Genomic DNA, 16,438 nt, shown 5'->3' with positions numbered 1-16,438 from the left:
GGCCATTTGACCCGACGGAGCTCAGTGGTGAAGGCACGGCAACCGGTGCCGTACCCCGTGGCGCGGGTGGCATTCCTTGGCGGCGAATGCCGGCGAGCCGGGGATTCCTGGCGATCGTGGGCCGGGAAAGAGGAAGCCTGATCCTCTGCCTCAGCCTCCTGCCGGGTTTCCCGCTGGTGCTCGAGGGTGACACGCGCATCTTCATGGCCCCTCCCTCGTTGAGACGTAAGTCGAGGTCCTGGGCTTCGGACGCGGCCAGGGGGGTGGCGCTTCGCCTGGAGGCCCCCGGCCCGTGCGAACGTTGCCCGTTGATGAGCCTGTTCTGGCAGCGCCACGCTGGGTGGTTTCGCGAGAACTCCCGGCCAGCACCTGGCGGCGAGCAGTGCCTACCAGGGCGGCGACGTCTTGGATCCAGCGGCCTTCCGGAGTGTTCGGCGTTGCCTTGACAGGCGGATGCCTGAGGAGAGCGTGCGCCGCAAGTAGCCCACTTCCGGGTCCGGCCTCGCCGAAGGCGAGCCTACGCCGCAGAGGCACCCGGCGCTGTCCAGAAGCGGACCTGGCGGTCGGGGTTTCGACCACCTGCTGGGGGTCGGACGGCGCACCGGCGGCGGCGGCGGCGGCCCTGCTGGGCCCAGCGCCCTGGTCCCCTTGTGAGGGAAAAGCCGCGCGTGCAGATAGTGGCTGCTGTTGGAACGCAGCAGCGACTGGGGCCTCCTGGACGTCGGGCAGCATTTCCTCACTGGAAGTAGAGCCGGAACGGTGGAGACGGTGTCCACCGGCCATTTTTTCCTGCGGAAGAAAACAAACGAACAGATTCAGGGATGTTCCCCCTACCTGGCGCGCCAGCTGTCGGAGGATTAGCTCCTGTCGCAGGGATCCCGAGAGACCCCTTTTTAGAGATTCGGCCGGGGGGATGATCCTGAATAAGTTCGTCGGAGAAATAAATGGAAGTGGATGTAAATGCAACGGCCTAGTGCAAAGAGAAATAAATGCACCGGAGTTTAGACAGGTTCGGGCCGCACGGGGGCGTAATACCCTACTCCTGTATGAATGCAATAACTGTCCTGAGGGAGGTCCCTCGAGGATGTATCTGGTTACAAGAATATTGTGTCTAACTAAGAGCTTGAGGCTCCTTGTTCTTCGGCAGGAGCTCTGCTCAGGCTTGCTCACAATGTCTTCGTCTGTTGGCTTGGTTTGTTGTGGGGTTTGTCTTCTTTGTGAGTGAACTCGTGCCCTCCGGTTGATTGCTTGGGCTTTTTTTCTCTCCGATCCCCGCTCTCTTCTGCGTGCCGACTCTTTTATGCACTCACCGGCTGAGACATGCCCCGAATGGGAAGGAGGGGGCACAAGTTCCAACACGCCACGATTGAGAAAGGCGTCATTATTTCCTCTGGGTGAAGTGACTGGGGCAGTGGAAAAACGCGACGCGCGTCCGGTCACTTGTTACTGTGGATGCCCTGGCAACGGGCGCCGTTGAGAGGGCCCACCGGGCAGCCACAGAGCCACCCGGCGTGCCCGCCCTGTCTTGTTCCTCTGCCACGACAGGGTGGCAGGCGGAACACCTTGATCCTAGCAATGTTATCCCGAGACACACCGGATGGTACGGGACGGGACCCGTGCAATTAATAGCCCCACGCCCCTCTGCGAAAGCATGGCAGGAACTAATGCTGCGGCGGGAGCAGTTGGATATGTCAGGCCACGCGCGATCATTTAATGCGGCCTTGGACCTCTGACGGGCGGACACCTCATCGGTGGGCCCCTTGGGGGCCTCTCTGGGTCGTCGAGGAACCGAGTGCTCGTGGATACCGTTCACCTCCCCGAGCACGCTCTTCCGGGAATGCCTATCTTTGTCTTCGGGGTACCGGGTGCTCAGGGGTACTGTTCACCTCCCCGAGCACTCTCTCCCGAGCACTTTCGCACTGGCCCTCGGGGAACCGTGCGCTCGGGGACTGCTGTGCGCAGTCCCCGAGCACTCTCTCCCGAAACTTAGCCCTTCTGATCATCGGGGGACTAGGGTGCTCGGGGGTGACTGGGCACCTCCTCGAGCACTTTCTTCCCGGTACTTAGACTCTGCGGGTCATCGGGGAACTGGGGTGCTTGGGGACCAGAGATTGTTGCCCCGAACACCTTCTCCCGGAACTTAGACTTTCCTCATCCCGCAGGAGGGACCTCGCGAGATGGTGACACGTGGCGGACGGCTGGCCTAGCCTCGGGACTCAGGGACCCCCGGTTCCTGATACACCGACAGAGGGGTAGATGTCGATTTAGGTGGAATAGATGTTGACGATCCGACTACACTGTCCAAGAAGCTGCGCCTTAGTGATCGAACCAACTCCAAAAGTTGTTCGTGATCTTTCGGAGCACGATCAACCTAACCACGAGGGTATTTGTTCCTGCAAGCAATCGAAGAACGAGCAAGAACAAGGTGAACAAGCAACTTAATTGCGAATATAGATGAAGAGCACAATCTGAAAATAGAAGTGGTGGGGTTCCGAAAACAAGTAATCAGGCGGTCTAGCTGACACGCGTATTTACAAGGCGAAGTAGCAAAAGCTAGATCTATTCTATCAAAACCCAAACCCTAGAAGAGGGTGCGACAGTTTCGGCCAAAACACAGGAAGCCGAATTGGACTCTAATACAAGGCCCAAGTTTGATTCGGATTGAAAAACAGACGCGACTCTCTTTAGCTATTCCGGATAGCTCAGGAGGAATTTCGAGATGAGGCTGGATCCATCTGAAAGTAGACAAAATTATCTTTCCATCAAGTACTCATAGGCCCCGAGAATCCTTCGGAATCAACAGTTATGGCCTTTATCATTTGCTGCTGTCAGGAGGGCCGAATCCGAATTGAACTCGCCTCCACTTATATACTTGGGCTTGTGTGGTTCTTCTCCCTGGTTCCTAAGGACAATAAAATCATCACAATAGTTAAATAGTAATCCATTCTTGTAAACATTTGTGGGCAGCCCTAGGAACAAGTTCACCTGATGATTAAGTTGGCGTTCGTGCTCGCGTTATTGGTCCTTCTATCACCTGTTCAGCATGTATTGTGGTAGGAGGAATGCGTATATCCGTGGAAAGTATGTCCTCATCATCCTCCCCTTCTTGCATTTGAGTCATACTCGACTCAAGCTCATCCTCTTCTCCCAAGTATGGCTTCAAATCTGCAATGTTAAAGGTCTAACCCCAAAATCTACAGGGAACTCTAGCTTATATGCATTATCATTAATCTTTTGTAACACTTTGAAAGGACCATCAGCTCTATGCATCAACTTTGATTTCCTCAATGCAGGAAATTGATCTTTTCTCAAATGCAACCAAACCCTTCAGGTTCAAAAGTTAAAAGCTTCCTCCCTTTACTGCTAGTAAGTTTATACTTAGCATTCATGTGCTCTATGTTTTGTTTAGTGGTTTCATGAATTTTCAACATAAATTCAGCACGTTGTTCCACATCAAAATTCAATTTTTCTGAAGATGGAAGAGATAACAAATCAATAGGAGGACGAGGAACAAAGCTACAGACAATTTGAAAAGGGTAAAGCTTTGTAGTAGAATGCATTGAACGATTATAAGCAAATTTAATATGAGGCAAGCATTCTTCCCACATCTTTATATTCTGTGTCAAAACAGCCCTAAACATGGTAGATAAAGTTCTATTAACAACTTCAATTTGCCTATCAGTTTGGGGATGATAAGTAGTCGAGAATAAAAGTTTAGTCCCCAATTTTCCCTATAATGTTCTCCAAAAGTGGCTAAGGAACTTAGTGTCACTATCAGAAACAATTGTATTTGGCACACCATGCAAGTGAACAATTTCATGAAAAAATAAATCAGCAATATGGGTAGCATCATCACTCTTATGACATGGTATAAAGTGTGCCATCTTAGAGAACCTATCCACAATAACAAAAATGCTGTCCCTCCCCTTCTTTGTTCTTGGCAGTCATAAAACAAAGTCCATAGAAATATCTTCTCAAGGGACATTAGGAACAGGTAGGAGCATATACAAACCATGAGGATTAAGTCATGACTTAGCCTTTTGACATGTAGTGCAGTGAGCAATGAATCGTTCCATATCTCTTCTCATCTTTGGCCAAAAGAAATGACCAGCAAAGATGTCCTCCGTTTTTTTCACACCAAAATGTCCTATCATCCCACCTCCGTGTGCTTCCTGTAACAACAACAAACGAACGGAGCCAGCTGGAATGTATAGCTTGTTAGCTCTAAACACAAAACCATCACTGATAACAAATTTAATCCACGTTTTTCCCTCTTTATAAATCTGCAACACATCCTTAAAATCAGCATCATGCTCATATCGCTCTTTAATCGTTTCTAATCCAAACATTTTGAAGTCAAGTTGTGAAAGCATAGCATATCGCCTAGATAAAGCATCAGCAATAACATTCTCCTTTCTCTTTTTGTGTTTTATGACATAAGGAAAAGACTCAATGAACTCAACCCACTTCGCATGTCTACGGTTCAATTTTCCTTGACTGCGAATATGCTTTAAAGATTCGTGATCAGAGTGTATGACAAATTCTTTGGGCCATAAATAATGTTGCCATATCTCTAAAGTTCGAACTAGAGCATACAATTCCTTATCATAAGTAGAATAGTTCAAACTAGGTCCACTCAACTTCTCACTAAAATATGCAACAGGTTTTTCTTCTTGTAACAACATGCCACCCAAACTAATTTCACTAGCATCACAATCTAGTTCGAAAGTCTTTGAAAAATCTAGAAGTTGGAGTAGTGGTGCACGTGTTAACTTATCTTTCAACGTGTTGAAGGCGTTCTCCTATGCATCGCTCCAAGCAAACGATACACCCTTTTTAGTGAGCTCATTCAATGGTGCAGCGATGGTGCTGAAATCCTTCACAAAGCGACGATAGAATCCAGCAAGTCCTAAAAAACTTCGCACTTGTGTGACCGTTGTAGGAATCGGCCAATTGTGTATCGCTTCAACCTTGGCTTGATCAACTTCAATTCCCTGTGGAGTAACAACATAGCCAAGAAAAGAGACTCGATCCGTGCAAAAGGTGCACTTCTCAAGGTTACCAAATAAGCGTGCAACATGTAAAGCATAAAAAACAGCACGTAAATGGCCAAGATATTCTTCTAATGATCTGCTATATATTAGAATGTCATCAAAATATACCACCACGAATTTACCAATGAAAGTGCGCAAAACCTCGTTCATTAATCTCATGAATGTGCTAGGAGCATTAGTTAAACCAAACGGCATTACTAACCACTCATATAGTCCAAAATTAGTTTTAAACATTGTTTTCCATTCATTTCCTAACTTCATACGAATCTGGTGGTATCCACTACGCAAATCAATCTTTGGAAACACAATAGAACCACTTAATTCATCAACCATATCATCTAACCTAGGGATAGAATAATGATATCTGATGGTAATGTTATTAATCGCTCTACAATCCACACACATGCGCCATGTTCCATCTTTCTTAGGCACTAAAAGGACCGGAACAGCACAAGGACTAAGAGACTCACACACATACCCTTTATCAAGCAGTTCTTGCACTTGGAGTTGTATCTCCTTTGTTTCTTTAGAGTTGGTTTTGTATGGCGCACGATTCGGTAAGGAGGCTCCGGGAATGAGGTCAATTTGATGCTCAATCCCACGGATTGGTGGCAGCCCCGGTGGCACTTCCTTTGGAAAGACATCAGTGTACTCCTGCCAAAGATTAGCAACAGCAAGAGGCAAAGAAGAAGATATATCCTCAAGTGAAAACAAAGCTTCTTTGCAAACTAATGCATAGCAAACAGAAGTACTATAATCCAATTCATTCATATCAGACTTGGTAGCAAGAAAACAAGCACCTTTCAATTTAATCTCATTTTTCTTCTCATTAATAGATTTAGGCTTTCCTGTTTTATGTTGCTCAAATTCCTTTGCTACAATCTGACTGTCACTCTTAGCATGCTTTTGATTATTCTCTTTACTAGCTCTAGCAACTTCATCCTTTAAAATAGCACTAGGAGACATAGGATGATTAGTTCTACCATGATGCAAAGAATCTTTATCATACTGCCAGGGCCTATCTAACAACATAGAACATGCTTATATAGGCACAACATTGCAGTCAATAGAACCATGATACAAACCAATAGCAAAGTGTACTCTCACCAACCGTGTTACCTTTACCTTGCCCCTGTTGTTGAACCATTGAATGTAATATGGCTGCGGGTGCGGTTTGGTGTTCAATGCAAGCTTTTCAACCATCTCAGAGCTTGCTAAATTGTTGCAGCTTCCCCCATCAATGATGATGCGACATGAACGTTCCTTGATCACACACTTAGTGTGAAACAAAGTATGTCACTGATTCTGTTCCGCCTTCTCCATTTGTGCACTCAACACATGCTGCACAATGAGGCTCTCATAGCGGTCCGCATCTTCAGGACCAATGTGCTCTTCGTCTTGATCATAACCATCTCCACTCCCTGCATAGTCACCTGCAAGCATAGCATATGTATCTTCATCCAAATCACTAGCAGAAGAAAACTCACCATCATCTTGCATAATCAAAACACGCATGCTTCGACATTCCCTCTTCACATGTCCAAAACCCTTGCATTGATCACATTGAATATCCCTCATTCGCCCTATAGATGCAATAGAAGAAGCACTCTTTGCTGTTGTTGGTGCAGCACTCTTTGTAGCCTCGATTGCCTGAGAGGCAGAATTGGTTGTAGAAGAGCGTGGCTTGCTGTTTGTAGGAGAAGGCGCAGAAGTATGGCTGGTTGGAGAAGCACTTATGTGCGGCTGCCATGAACTTGCTCGACCTGCAGAAATATTAGTCCTAGCACTGCTGCGATGTCCATGCACTTCTCTTTCAGCCTTACAAGCAAGATCAAATAATCGAGTGATAGAATTGTATTCCTTGTAAGCTAAAATGTTCTGAAATTTCACGATTCAAACCACCCATAAATCTAGACATAGCAGCCTCGTCTCCCTCCTCTAAACCACAACGCAACATACCTATTGCAACTCTTGATAGTATTCTTGTACACTTTTACTACCTTGTCTCAATTGTTGCAATTTATGTAACAGATCACATGCATAATATGAAGGAACAAATCTAGCTCGCATGATTCGTTTGAAAGCATCCCAAGTTTGTGGCGTATTATTTGGATTCTTTCGACGATATTCACTCCACCAAACAGAAGCAAAATCAGTAAATTCACTAGTGGCAGCCCTAACCCTTTTACCTTCTGGAAAATCATGACAATCAAATTTTTGATCAACAACTAGTTCCTATGTGAGGTAAGCATCATGATCATATTTCCCATCAAAAGGTGGCATAGTGAATTAAATCTTTCCTAGTGATTCATCATTATCACGTACCTCGCGGTGTGGGAGTACAGGACCCATGTCGATGCGATTGAAACGTAATCGATGTCGATCACATGCATCCACATCATCAAGCTCGGAGTCAGCGGCATAGTTGTCGTTGTTTGCTGGTACCTCGTTGCGCAAATCACCGTTGTTATTTCGAAGGTTGCCATTAGTGGCCGTAATAGTGTCAGCCACTGGAGGGGCACGACCCATCTCTTCTAGGCGCTACAAAATCCTCGCGAGAGAGATGTTGATCTCTCCAACATAAGTCTCCAAGGTTGCAAGCTTGCTGTTTGTGTCAATTTGAGCGGCCTCCAACTGACCAAGTCATTCATTTGTCACTTGCACATCCTCATTCTGACCTTCAGTGTGCAGTCTAACTTGGCATTCAAAGTGTTGTATGATGCCCCTGGTACGAGGAGAATGTGGTGGCATAGCATTCGTCGGAGATCCTGCCATTGCTAGTGAAAAACCACAAAAACAGCAAAGCAATAAAATCACAAGAATATACCCTATGAACTACTCGAATATGGGTATGTCAATTCTCTCACTCTCAACTTGTTCAACCAAGCTCTTACTTGTTCTTACCAGCTAAACAGGAGGTGATAGCAGCCGAAAAGATAGGAACAACCTCCAGCAAATGGTTGTATCGATGCTGCAGTCGCTAGTTCTTGTGAACTAGTAGTTGTATTTGTGGAGCTCTAGGTAGGCTGAAAGTGTAGCAAGGAAAAACTAGAACCACGTAAGTCAAAACAAGTTGAATAATCGTTCAACGACGGTACCGTGCTGGTCCTAGGCTAGACCGTACTAGAGACGTGAGCCTAGGCACAAACGAAGGCACCGATCAGAAGCAAAACAGAAAACACAAGCACAAGCTTCTGAATTATTATTTTTCCTTCTTCGTAGTCTTTTCTTTTTTTCTTTCACTCTTTTTTTTCTTTCTTTTTTTTTGCAGGAGCTCAAAATCCTCCACTAAGGCAAAAAGAACTCCCAAACAAACAACTCACAGCACAAAACTTTTTTTTTGACCAGGGGTATCCTTCTGCTCTTTTTTTCTTTGTTTTTTCAAGGATCTCACACTTGCAGAGATCTCACACTTGCGGATTACAACTCAAGTTGTGAGCAGATGATGTAAATAAACACGGCGTCGGTTCTGGTGGTGGTGGTGGAGAGGATTGCAGCAGCGATGGTTCTAGTGGTGGTGGTTGCGGTGGTGACACAAACGTGACTAGAACTCGAAACTCTAAAGGACTAGACGCTAAGACCAGCAACTCGACATGACGATGCAACTGAAAACTCAACAAGCCTCGACTACGCAGAACTAGTAAAAGGCACAACGTGTTTTGGAACACGGGGAAAAAACTACTCTACTTTTTTTTTTTTGGTTTTTGTGGACTATAGGTAAAGCAAAAAAGAAAAACTAGAAGACTCTCACCGATCAACCTGAAATCTGATACCACTTGATAGATGTGCTGGTCCTGAACTTTCAATGAGAGGGGTAGATGTTGACTTAAGTGGAATAGACGTTGACGATCTGACTACACCGTCCAAGAACGCTGCGCCTTAGCGATCGATACACCAACTCCAGAAGTTGTCCGTGATCTTTCGGAGCACGATCAACCTAACCACGAGGGTATTTGTCCCTGCAAGCAATCGAAGAATGAGCAAGAACAAGATGAACAAGCAACTTAATTGCGAATATAGATGAAGAGCACAATCTGAAAACAGAAGTGGCGGGGTTCCGAAAACAAGTAATCGGGCGGTCTAGCCGACACGCGCATTTACAAGGCGAAGTAGCAAAAGATAGATCTATTCTATCAAAACCCAAACCCTAGAAGAGGGTGCGGTTGTCTATTTATGAGATAGAAGAGAAGAAGTTTTGGCCAAAACACAGGAAGCCGAATTGGACTCTAATACAAGGTCCAAGTTTGATTCGGGCCGGAAAACAGACGCGACTCTCTTTAACGATTCCGGATAGCTCAGGAGGAATTTTGAGATGAGGCTAGATCCATCTGAAAGTAGACGAAATTATTGTTCCATCAAGTACTCATAGGCCCCGAGAATCCTTCGGAATCAACAGTTATGACCTTTATCATTTGCTACTGTCAGGAGGGTCGAATCTAAATTGAACTCTCCTCCACTTATATACTTGGGCTTGTGTGGTTCTTCTCCTTGGTTCCTAAGGACAATATCATCACAACAGTTAAATAGTAATCCATTCTTGTAAACATTTGCGGGCAGCCCTAGGAACAAGTTTTCTTGATGATTAAGTTGGCGTGCTCGTGCTCGCATTATTGGTCCTTCTATCACCTATTCAGCGTATTGTGTGGTAGGAGGAATGCGTGTATCCGTGGAAAGTATGTCCTCATCACCGCTGCCCTCTCCTTCGGCCGCTGTCTGGTGCTGTTCTCTCCGCCAACCACCGTCGATGAGCACCTAGATGTGTTCCCCGTAGTGCCTACGTTGCCAGTGTGAACTTCTCGTTGAAAAACTCTGGTGGGGGTGCGTCTACGCCGAGCTTCCTAGTGCGTGCCGCTGTGGATTCCTCGCCATCGTCCATTTTCCCTCTCCTTCCCCACTCAACAGGGTCACGCGTTGGCGCGCTCATGCACGCATGTGGCCGGTCCGCCGTAAGCGCGCCGCTCGGTCTGGCCGAGTAGGCTAGGCTTAGCCCAGTAGCGATCGACCTGCAAGGCTAGCCCAGTCACCCAAAGGTCGTGCCCTAGTGGGCCGGCCCAACTCCTCAACCCGTTAAAACTGGCCAGCCCAACCTGAGTTGGCTAGTACTATGCAACCCAAGCCCGACCTGGACTTGGCCCAATCCAAGCCCATTTCGCCTCAACTAGTTATTGTTCATATGGCCCCCACCAAGTCACTATTCATATGGGTCCCACCTTAAATAGTGCCATTTTGTAATTTCCCGATTTAGTTTTGATTAAATCTTCTAGGAGCCATAACTTCTCCGTTCTGGCTACGTTCAGTGATTCTTTCACTGAAATTCATCTAAAATCAAGATCTACTCATCTATCACACTGTGATATCTATTAAGACTCATTTGGATTTCCATTTGATGTTATTTGATTCTTCTCTAGTATAGCCAATTGTTGATCGTAGTCAATTACTAGAATTCTGCCAGTACTACGCTGGAAGTGTCAGGAGCGAGGAGGATACCGACTACAGCCAATAATTCAAAGAAAACTCCAAAGAAGGCAAGTCCTATCTCCTTGATCATATTGAACATATGTTTTCAAATAATCTACATGATCAACTTAAAACTGGACTTATATCGTATGTGCTTGTAGTAGTTAATCCTATTAAACACTTGCATGCCATAAATGTTATCATCCAAAACACATATCACCCTAGGATTACCTGTTGTTATCAATATTAATGACAGATGACCTCTTGATATCTAGCATGCTTAGTATTGAATATGTCTCCTCGGAGATGTCGCTTTTAAAACACCTCTTCTCGAAGATAAGATTTACTATTATCAATGATAACTCATATACCATGAATCCTTGATGGTTGTAAATTCTGTGATGGTTGTGAAATTCTTGATATCGTATGGGATATGGTAGGAGATGTGTAAAAATAGGTAAAAGCTGCTTTGGCAGGGGCAGCTAGAGTAGTACTCCGGATGAGGATACTCTTGGGGGCTTAATTTACCTTTGTGGTATTCATTGTTAGAAGATACCCACCCTGACAGTTGAAGGACTGAGTCATTTCGCAGCCATGACTTAGCAACCCCTGTGCAACCATGCGTCTTGAATCGACAGGACTTGACTTCTCCTTCACCGGACTGAGTTGGGCATCATACTAGGAGGCTAGGAGCAGCGAGCAGTCAAGTGGCCTTCTGTCCCTCTGTTTGGAGATTGCTAGTACCGGCCTAGGCTTAAAAAGGGGACTGGCCTTCAGTACATAGACTCTGGCGCTTGCTGGTAAATCTCGTAGAAAAGCAAGCAGAAAGGTGTTTAGAAGGTCTTGGTATGATTCGCTCCTTTGCTTGCAATGATTGGAGGCTGAGTATATCGCGTGGGTAAAGCTGTACAACCTCTGCAAAGTGTAAATTGTTCGAATAGCCGTGTCCACGGTCATGGACATGCGAAGACAGAACCTTTTTGACGAGACTTTGGTGCGTGTGTCTTGATGAGTGAGTGTGTGGACTAGATGTCCGTGTGATGAGGTTGCTAGCTAAATCCGCCAGGATCTGTGTTGTACTAGAGGTACACCAGATATGAGGAAAGGTACTGTGGAGTGAGGTGTAGCTCTTCCCAAGACCGAGAAACCCCTAGATATAACTTGTTATCTGGTTTTGAACTATTTAAACTGTTTCAAAATCAATCATAGATGATACAATTGGATACCTACATAAACTACTTTACGCTTAGAACTAAACCATAAAGCCTTTTCCTTGAATCACCCCTTTATGCATCTATCAAACACCTTGAAGTAGTATAGGGCTTCCTGAGTAGCTTTCATACTCATTCATGCTGTCATTCAGATGAGAGAGACGGTGCTGACTTTGCCGGAGGTGAAGGCAAAGATGAAGAATAGTCTTAGAAGTCGCGCCCGCACCCTAAGCTACTTGTGGATTGGGCTTTTGCTTTCCACTGTATTTTGTTGGCCTAGATTTGGGGTCTTACATTCAACTTCCTTAATCTCCATATAGTCTTCTCTAAATGAGCAGTATTTAATATTGGAAACAGAAAGTGTGAGTACATAGTGTACTCCGCAAGTATAAGAAAGTACGACATGAGGGCTTAAGTCAAGAAAAGGTTAGATACTAATTTATTGCACTAAGAAACATTAACTTATAACTCCAAAAACCATGCATCCTATATACGAAGTGTGAAGACACAACTTAAACAAGAAGAACAGCTCATCGGATTCCATCCGACTACCAAACTCATCAGATATTCCATATTCGGCTACCAAACTCACCATGTAATCCTATTACCAGGCTACCCGATCATCCATACTAGAACCCTGATCCTAACTAATCAAGAAGAAGTCCAAGCCTACTCTTGATCGTGAGTACGGCTAATCGATCAGTTTGATACTCTACAGAATTTGCCACTTAGTTGTGATTTCATCACCCACATTACCAGGTGAAAGTCTCCATGTTTCCGTGCTAATCAAACACTTGCACACTTCCTATGGTGTGCTGCAAGGAGATCACTACAAGGTCTTTACAAAGCTTTCGCTAAACCGTAGGCACCCACTGAGGTTTCACCGTTAACAGACGATTCCATCGCTGCAAAAGCTCCCTCTTGTACCACTCAACTGTCCACTGGTGTCCACAGAATCAGAGGGGTGGCTAATTAATTGGCCAGACCGTACCCATATAGACCATATGGTTGTGCTGTTTAGCTGGGTTACATGCTTCAAGAACCGGTCCTTAGGACCCCACACAGGAACATACCAATCCCACCATGCAACACAACACATGCGCCTTCTTGCACCATCCTCAAACAAACCATCATGTTAGGATCCCTATACCATGTTGCTAAAAAAATTACCACACCTGATTCATGTTGCATAAACATTAGTCAAGTTTAACTCATAACCTAACTATGGTAGCGACTAGCATATCTACCCTTTATTTCCCTTAACTTGATAAACAGTGATAAGGATAATCAGACAATTGCTAGTAAACCCTATTAATAGGTTTTCAATTTAGACAAGCATGCATGATGGATAAACAATTATCATAAAAACCTAAGTTAGGTGAAAAATGAGTAAGGACACTTGCTTGGCTACTACTCAGTTATCTTCGTAAACTTGGTTCTGGTATAGCTCATCGAATCTCTAGAAACGCCATATTATGCTCACAAGATCTACTGACAAAAGAGAAAGTACAAAAAAACTAAGAAACAATACACCAAACAGAGACAACACATCATAAAAACGCTATGGTTGGATAAGGTACGATTTTAGAAGAAATTAGGCACAAGAACTGCTTAAATCAGAGTTCAGAAGGAGGAGAACATGCTTTCAGAAGATAAAATTAGGGTTAAAAGGAAAAAGGAGATAGAATATTCCCTAAGAATATCCTCAATGAATTTATGACATTATTTGCTGAAGAAAAACCCCAACTATAGCGATGACATGATATCGACAGGGAAAGGAATAAAAGACTAGATACATGCGACGACGTGACAGTGACATAAAGAAATATGGGGTTTGCTAGAAAAAGGTGTGAAAGGACGTCCGAGAATATTAGCGCGCGATATCCAATATAATTCTAGTGTATTGTTTTAACACATCGAATCCATAGCGTATGTGCAACGACATGTGGGCCCTACATGTCGAAGCATTGTAATATGGATTCCATTATTAATCTCTCCTGAAGTCTCATCCTTATTGCTCATCGAATCTCTAGAAATGCATAGTATACTCACAAGATCCACCGACAAAAGAGAAAGCACAAAACAACTAAGAAACAATACACGAAACATAGACAACACATCATAAAAACACTATGGTTGGATAGGGTATGATTTTAGAAGAAATTGGGTGCTAGAACTGCTTAAATCAGAGTTCAGAAGGAGGAGAATAGGCTTTCAGAAGATTAAATTAGGGTTAAAAGGAAAAGGAGACATAATATTCCATTGGAATATCCTCGATGAATTTATGATATTATTTGCCGAAGGAAAACCCCAACTATAGCAATGGCATGATATCGGTAGGGAAAGGAATAAAAGACCGGATACATGCGACGACGTGACAGTGGTGCAAGGAAATATGGGGTTTACTAGAAAAAGGTGTGAAAGGATGTCCGAGAATCTTAGCGCGATATCCATTATAATTCTAGTTTATTGTTTTAACACCTCGAATCCATAGCGTATGTGTGACGACATGTGGGCCCTACATGTCGAAGCATTGTAATATGGATTCCATTATTAAAACAATACTTAGGGAGTATATAGTCCGACGCGACCAATTCTGATAGACTGGCATGAAGAAGTATGAACCGTTGGAACTTGTTGAATTGGATGACAATATATTTAGAAGAAACTCGCTGAACAAGATTTGAGATGATGAACTCTAGTTGACTTATAAGAGCTGGAGCATGATTGGCTATAGAAGGCAAGGGCTAACATGTAAATATCCTAAAAGGGAGATAAGGACAAAAATAAAGGATCTCTGGAGGTTATTAGAGATTCTCACCAAGAGAGAGAGAGAGAGAGAGAGAGAGAGAGAGAGAGAGAGAGATTAGAGAGTAGAGCAGGGAAGTTTGGCATGGAGGAGTCGACCGCGCGATGGGCTCTCGGCATCGCTGGTGGGGGAAAGGCCCGAGATTGATTGAGATGGTGTAGATGGAGTCACTACGCAGCCATGAACTCATGGAGGGCATAGTTTGACCCGAGGTACAGAAGGACACGCATACTGATGAGCTGAAGGCGGTGAGGTGCATGATTAGATGGCGACGACGATGATGATCACTGATGTTGACGTTGGGTAGCAATGGTGTTTCAACAAATCAAGGAGAACATGGTGTAGAACACAAGAAGACAAGCTTGGTTTTGTAGTTGGTCTTGGGTATAGAGGTTTCGAGATATCGACAAAACAACGACAAACGCTCCCAAGTTCGGTGGTGACCGCACACAGACACAACAAAGAAGACGTGCATGTTCGTAGAGATTGATTGTGATATTCAAGAAACAGTTTGAATAGAAGGTTTTGATATTTCTTAAAACACATCTTGACAAGGCAGAACGACCAGGCACTAACCAGAGTAGGAGATCAAGTGGCGGAGGCTTCGGACAAAAATGCAGGGATTGGGGCTCGCGTTCCAGATATGACACTGCTGATCCAGGTGCGCCCTCCAAGGGTCGAGCAGAAAATGTGATCCAATATGCTGTGAAATGTTTGGCGCATCAAGATGGCTGCTAGATTGATGTGGAACGCAGATGTATTCTGGGTGCATGCGCAGAACACAGTAGACAAGGGGGCAGCGGTGCAGCAATCACAAAATCATTGGCGTCGACGCTCTTCTGGCCGAACTGCTTTTAGGGATTATTGAGGATAACCAGGGCACGTCTCAGTGAAAGGGATTGGTGATTGGAGCTCCGGTTCCCTGGGGAATGCGGTTGATATTCTAGGTGTGCAGGACATGTGCAGGTACTAGGCAGCAAGCATTACGATATCGAGAATGATGGTTCTGTTGCATCTTTGTACAAAACGATTTTGGGAGGATGTATAGGACTAGCAGAGGCATGTCTCGGCCAAAGGACTCATGGATTAGAGTTCTAGTTTACTGGGGAACGTGATATGAACTCACGTTGCATGCGTAGAACTTGTCCATACTTGGGCAGCAGCACAGAGATCGTGATCCCAGCGGCACGGAGTTTGGCTATGGATCACTTGGGAAAACAACACAGGGGAAAGTAGGAGGGGAAGGGGCTGGTCCTCACCTTGCTACGATGGTCGGGGAGGAGGTCATTGGGGTACCAAATGGCAGCATCAGCGGCAACGTGTTAGGTTGGAGGCTCGGCTCGTGTTCCCATTGCATCGCTGCCAATTTGAGTGAGCCCTCCTATGGTCACATAGAAGAGATGATAGGATGCACCGTGACGTGGGTGGCACTGCTTGATCTTCGCTGAATCATCGGGAATGCCAACAACATCCCAGAGCGTGCGCTGGGCGCACACAGGCACCGGGTAGCGGCCGCAGTGATGTAGATCCTTGTGGCTTCTTTGCTCCTCTATCCATGTTGCTTCAAGGAGTTGTGTGCACCAACTAGGGGCACACCTTGTTGAAAAATCAAGGCATTTGGTTGGGCGAATCGCTGGCAACGCGGATGCCAATCACCGATGGCATGGCTGTGGTGTCGATGCACGGGTAGGGTAACAGCTGTGGCTATTGTCGGAGGATTAACTCCAGTCGCAGGGATCCCGAGAGACCCCTTTTTAGAGATTCGGCCGGGGGGATGATCCTGAATATGTTCATCGGAGAAATAAATGGAAATGAATGCAACTGCCGGTGGTGGTGGAGTGACCTAGTGCAAGAAGAAGTAAATGCACCGGAATTTAGATAGGTTCGGGCCGCACGGGGGCGTAACA

This window comes from Phragmites australis, chromosome 14 (genome assembly GCF_958298935.1).
Source record: "Phragmites australis chromosome 14, lpPhrAust1.1, whole genome shotgun sequence".
Taxonomy (NCBI): domain Eukaryota; kingdom Viridiplantae; phylum Streptophyta; class Magnoliopsida; order Poales; family Poaceae; genus Phragmites; species Phragmites australis.
This window is presented reverse-complemented; position numbering follows the sequence as displayed.